The following is a 6,828-nucleotide window of genomic DNA, read 5'->3' on the forward strand; positions in this document are numbered from 1 at the left end:
ACTCCCCAAAGTACAAACTGCTTGCAAAATCATATCGGATCAAACAATAATACCCCGCCCAATCATGAACTTGGAAGTTTAGGAATGCCAAGGTGCTAAGCATGGATTGGGCAGAACCACTTATCAATGTATTATGAAAGATAGTATCCCTTGGAGGCCTTTCAACAGATGGCTGAGACATATCGTCAATATGCCTGAATCTCAAAAATGTCCTTTAATCATAGGGTTTTAAAAGGGAAAATCTGGGATATCAACAGGGATTCAAGGATGCGACAGGGAAGATTAATGTGACGAAGATGCTAATGATAAAATAGGCATTTACACCACAGCCAGGCATACACCCGGGATATAACTAGATCTAGGAAAATAGGTTTATCTTATCACCAAGTATAAACCCATAACGGGCATTCAAGAAAAACCAAAGTATAGATCCATGCCAGGACGAAGCATAAATTCAGACAGTAACAATTTTCAAGCAAAGGAAATCTATATTATGCCTAGGTGCAAACCCATAAGATAGTAAGGGCTAGAGAAACACAAGAGCGTTTTTATATATCATGGTGACCCATCTCAGATTAAATACCAATGGAAAGCAGATAAATAAAAAGGAAAGTAGAATCTTATGAATGATCGGTCAACGAATCTGGTGATAAGCCAGAACAGAGCACCTTCTTTAGCAGGGAGACTCGCAAGCAGCAGGACGACCCTAACTGTGAATTGGGAAAACCTCAGCCATCGTGAGTGGAACCGTTCCCAACAACTCGGATTCTATTCTTTTTTTTTTTTTTAGATCGACTGCTGGTGAGGTTCCTTAAAAAGAAGTAAGGTCAAATGAAAACTACGCCAATCCATTTACTCAGCAAACCCAGGTCAGATGCCGGATTTCTCAGCAACCCTCATTCGAGTTCCAGGCCACCAGCTGATGCGATAAGCTGCTGATATGCAGTGATGCCCATATGATGGAACGAGGTCCCGAAGATTTCAAAACATAAACGAATGTAGAAAAATGGAACAGCGACCATACTCTAATAGGATCGTAGCCAAACAAGATGATCATAATGATAATCAAAGCAGGAAATCAAACATAAATGAGTAATCACAAGATAAAAATAGAAGATCTGAAAATCAGATGGCAATCAAAATATAATCCAATCATCAAAGAAAATTCAATATGAAGGAAGTTGAAACTAGGTATGATGCAAATCGAAATTGCTAAAGACACGGTGATGAGAAAGCGTGACAAAATTACAGGAAGAACATGAGATCTATTGAAAGTTTATGCCAAGCAAACCTGATCTGATACAGGGTCAGATTGAATGTCATTGAAGAAATCATTTCTAAAACTGAAATGAAATTAAATCGAAAGGGGCCGATAAACTACATAGATGTAGGAAGGGAGGGAATGATGCATTGAAGCATAAAAAAGGAAAATACAGGAAGTAATGTAATGATTCGTAAAGGATGTTAGATTTAACAGAAATAAGAATCAAACGAATACGCAAATATCGGAATTGTTCATTCCGTTTGTTGTTGCACAAGAGAGGGATCAACATTGCTATAAACAACCCAATTCCCTCGAAGGTACGTTAATGGGGGTGGGACCAGAGAAAATCGAAAATCAGAGACGAGAGGAAAAGATTCTTACCTTATTTGCAGAGGGTCTTTGATCTCCTTCGAACAACTGTAGATGAAGCCCCTTGGGAGATCATTCCTTTCAGCTCTTGCAGGGAAAACCTCAGAGAGAGAGAGAGAGAGAGACGCTTGAGAAAACCCGATGCAAGAAGAGAGGGCGGGTGCCAATGGATGTTGCTAACAATGGATGCCCCCCCCCCTTTCTCTTCCCCTGCGTGATCTCCTCTTAAAGCTGAAGAAGAGCCTTCGAGAGGGGATTTTGGTTGAAGATGGAAGGCTGAGGGATGAAGCAGTCATTTGAAGATGGAGGGTCGGCAAGCGAGAGGGAAGATGCGCGGGAGATGGCCGTTTGCCATTTTCCCAAATTTACAAAGAGGGGGCGCCTTTTCTAAAGGTTTTTGTAAAATGGTTCAAGGTGAGTTTTTCGGCAAAATCTTCAAAAACCACTTATTTTTCTCTAAATTTTTTCTTAGATTTTTTGGTTTTTTTTTTTGCATGTTTTTTTTTTCATTTTTGTATTTTTGGAACAAAATCTAAGTTTTTACACGAAAACAAAGATTAAACACTAATTTTTTTGTATTTTTCTGAGAAATATTTACAAAAGTATTTTTTTGAGAATTTCTGATCATTTCGGGGAAATTTCTTCAGAAGAATGGGTTTGGACCCAGGTTTTGAGAAAATGTTCGAGTTTTGACACTTGAATCGAGAAATACAATATGATGGATCCAAACAGATGTTGAATGGACTGTCCGGGCTATTTGAAGGCTATTTTTGGTATTTTCTATAATTTTAATTTAAAATTTGAACAAGGAGACTCAGATTTGGATCTGGACAATGGATCCAGATCCGAAATCAATTTAAACATATGAAATGAATTTAATTTCAATAAAACTAGAGAAATGAACTGGAATTTAGATTTGAAATGACCCATTTGCTAAAAAATGAATTTAGGGGCAGAAAGGGAATTAAAAGATTTTGAAAAATTTGGGGTGTTCACAGATGCCCCTCTTTGCTACTAAGCCGGTTGAAAGCCGAGCTTAGTGGCAAAGAAAACACTCCAAATTTTGAAAAATGCCCCAGTCAGCAGATCTGAACTGGGTGTGGAAGAATTATTTTAAAAAGATGGTTTTTCAGGCTTAAAACCTTATCCTGAATGGGTTTGGGAAGAAGAAATCCTTGAAAATGATATGATTGAATAAAGAATGAGGAAATCGTGATGGAACTTTAGGTGATGATCCCGAGATGAGAATTTAGATCAAGTCTCGTGGGTTTAGGAGCAACTTTGTGGCATGACTCAGGTTTAGCCCTTAACCTGGATGGGGCGAATATATCTCAAAATAACCTGAATGGGGAACGGAATATGTGAGGACCCTGATGGGACATTTTGGAAAATGCCTCGTAAGATGAAGCTTAAGTAGGATCCTATCCTGGATGAATATACAAAGCATGAATTCCTCGATGGAAAGAACCACGATGGGACTGGAGGAAAACACCTCGTCGAAACGAGACTCAGATTTAACCCAAACCTGAGAAAGGAAAATACCTCGAGGGGCGAGGTTCAGGCTTGACCCTTAACCCAAAGGGGACGACCATACGGAATCCTTAAATGAAGAGACCATGATGGGACCTTCAGAGTTTGAACGAACAAATTCGAAAGGGGTTTGTGAATGGAGGAAGAAAAATGGGTTCCCTAAAGCTTCAAAAAAGGGATAAACTTGGACATCTCATTGCTGAGACTGAATAGCTTTTGAATTTAATGACCTCTCGCAGAAAATACAGGTTTTGACCCTTAACTTGAGTGGGAACAACCATACGGATTTCTCGAAATCGTGAAGGGACAGGAGAGATACTTCAACTGAATGGGGTAACTCTTCTGGAAGATATAAACAACGCTAGATTGCATCAAAATGGATATTGAATACTTATTTCATTCTTAGAATATCTAGAAAATTTTGCCAATAAGATAAATTTATAGTTGACTTCAACGCTTGAAAATGTGCACATGTGTTCAAAGATATTCCCTCTTTTACCTAGAGTATTTCCCCCAACGAGGTTAACTTCTCGGTCTTAAGAGTCAAATTCAAAATTTTAGCGCTGATGATTTTCTTCAAGGAAGCTATCCATTTCCTTGATATAAGAAGAGAAGAAATATTCTCAATTTCATAAAAGCAAGTAGTGAAAAGACATTGATACAAGAATTTTGCATGAGAAAAGATGACTTCTGACAATTTAGGCAGTTTGATATCTGGGTGTTTTTCCCATGATGATCTTCTGGCACTCTTTTTGAGTCGTTAAGCTTTTTTCGGGCTTTTACATCATCCTTCATTTTGGATGTTCCTGACTTTCCTCTCTTTTTCAGGGGGAGGGTACGTCACAAACTCCTTCATCTTGGAGATGTTACGATCCTTCATTTTCTCAGGGATTATATATGATGGTATTGGCTCGAAGGTCTTTAGATGATAGCAGAAATCAAATATCATTTAGGGTTTGTCGGTAGGTCTATCACACTCGCCTTCATCTCGACGGTGATCTAAACTTTCCCTGGAAGGATCCTTCACAAACTCCTTCATCTCGGTAGGTGATCCAAATCTTCTTTGGCCCCGGGGATCTGCTCGCATAATTCGTCTTCATCTTGACGACAATTGAGAGATCCCTTTTGCAGATATTTGATTGCAGCTTTAAACTGGATAAGGAGATATGGATTAAGTGGATTCTTTTATGGCTCAGGATATTTCCATTGCCTAATTGCCAGAAAATCATCTTAAAACACGCGTCATAGCCATGATCAATATCAATTCATTTCTGGCTTTTCAATATCATTGAATATTTATTTCACTAATCATACCGAGGATATTTCTTTCATCCTTTTGGTTGATCAACAGGAAAAAGATTTGAATTTTACCTCTTTTTCGCGAAAAGTTTCACCTTTTTGAAAAGAAATACTAGAGGTAATCTGAGGTAATTCTTTTGTGCATTTAAGAATATTGGAATCAACAAATATTTTTAGCAAATTGGTAATTTTTTCATGAATTCTTTGTGAAATAATCACACAATATAGATTTTGATACGACCTTTAGTTGCAATTTATGGTTTTGGACATTCTGACCAGTAAAACTGGAACCTTTCATTTAACGACCAGTGAAGTAGCTGGAACCTTTCATTTAATGACCAGTAAAAACTGGGACCTTTCATTTAACGACCAGCGAAGGAGCTGGAACATTTCATTTAACGACCAGCGAAGTAGTTGGGACATTTCATTTAACGACCAGCGAAGTAGCTGGGACATTTCATTTAATGACCAGCGAAGTAGCTGGGACATTTCATTTAACGACCAGCGAAGTAGCTGGGACATTTCATTTAACGACCAGCGAAGTAGCTGTGACTTTTCATTTAACGACCAGCGAAGTAGCTGGGACTTTTCATTTAACGACCAGCGAAGTAGCTGGGACTTTTCATTTAACGACCAGCGAAGTAGCTGGGACTTTTCATTTAATCATTTAACGACCAGCAAAGTACCTGGGACTTTTCATTTAATCATTTAACGACCAGCGAAGTAGTTGGGACTTTTCATTTAATCATTTAACGACCAGCGAAGTAGCTGAGACTTTTCATTTAATCATTTAACGACCAGCGAAGTAGCTGGGACTTTTCATTTAATGACCTGATTTAAGTTCGAAACTTTGAAAGACAACCAGTACGAGGACTGAACTTGATCTTTAGATTTAAAAACTTTAGCAAAATAACAGTGCGAGCACCAGGTTTTTCCAACTGAGAGTCGGGAAGGAGACCAAACTATTTAAGATATTTAGAGATTGAAGCAAGAAGAATGGCAAGGGTTTCAGGATTATCCTTTATCCTGAAGGGAAAATAGAATAGACATTTGATGAGAATTTAGAAAGAAATGATTCAGGTTTACCCCTTGACCTGAAAGGGAAAAGAATATACATTTGATGAGAATTTAGGAAAAGAATGATTCAGGTTTATCCCTTAACCTGAAAGGGAAAAGAATATACATTTGATGAGAACTTAGGAAAAGAATGATTCAGGTTTATCCCTTAACCTGAAGGGGAAAAGAATATACATTTGATGAGAACTTAGGAAAAGAATGATTCAGGTTTATCCCTTAGCCTGAAGGGGAAAAGAATATACATTTGATGAGAATTTAGGAAAAGAATGATTCAGGTTTATCTCTTAGCCTGAAGGGGAATATAGAAAGAATAAACTTTGAGAAGACAGAGGGATATAGAACTTTGAAAAAAATGTAGAACATATGAGGAAATTGATTTATTTTTGTAAAAAGAATTCTCACAGGTAGCATGGTTGCCCCCATGAGAGATCTCAGGATCATTCCTTATCCTGAATGGGAAAAAGAACAGAATTTGAAGAGAAATTTATATAAATTTATAAATCAAATAAAGATTGATAAAACTTGTATTTGCAAAAAGAATTCTCGTAGGTAGCATTGTTGCCCCTACGAGAGGTCTCAGGATTATCCCTTATCCTGAATGAAAAAAGAATTTAAGGAATTTAAATGAAGAAAAATTAATATAAATTTAGAAAATCAAATGAAGATTTACGAAACTTGTATTTACAAAAGAATCCTCATAGGTAGCGTTATTGCTCCTATGGGGGGTTTTAGGATTATCCCTTATCCTGAATGGGAACAAGAATAGAATTTGAGAAATATTAATGCAGGGAAATTGATATAAATCTAGAAAATCAACAAAGATTGACAAAACTTGTATTTACAAAAGAATCCTCATAGGTAGCGTCATTGCTCCTACAAGGGGTCTCAGGATTATCCCTTATCCTGAATGGGAACACCTCGGACAACGAGGGTCAGGTTTATCCCTTAACCTGAGCGGGAACACCTCGGACAATGAGGGTCAGGTTTATCCCTTAACCTGAAAGGGTTCACCTCGGACAACGAGGGTCAGGTTTATCCCTTAACCTGAAAGGGTAAAGAAAAATAGAATTGAGGAAATATTGATAAACTTGATAAAACTTGATAAAATTGATGTAAACTTGATAAAAATATGAATAAAATGAATGAAACTGATAAAGATAACAAAATTAACTGAAGATTTACAAGATTTGAGAAAAAGGAGTTTTTCTGATCCTGCCTGCATATGGGATTTTGAAAGGAAAATGTTTATTTAGAAGATAAATGAGAAATCATTTTGGGGGAAGAAGATC

This window comes from Nuphar pumila, chromosome 11 (genome assembly GCF_984573655.1).
Source record: "Nuphar pumila chromosome 11, dmNupPumi1.hap1.1, whole genome shotgun sequence".
NCBI lineage: Eukaryota > Viridiplantae > Streptophyta > Magnoliopsida > Nymphaeales > Nymphaeaceae > Nuphar > Nuphar pumila.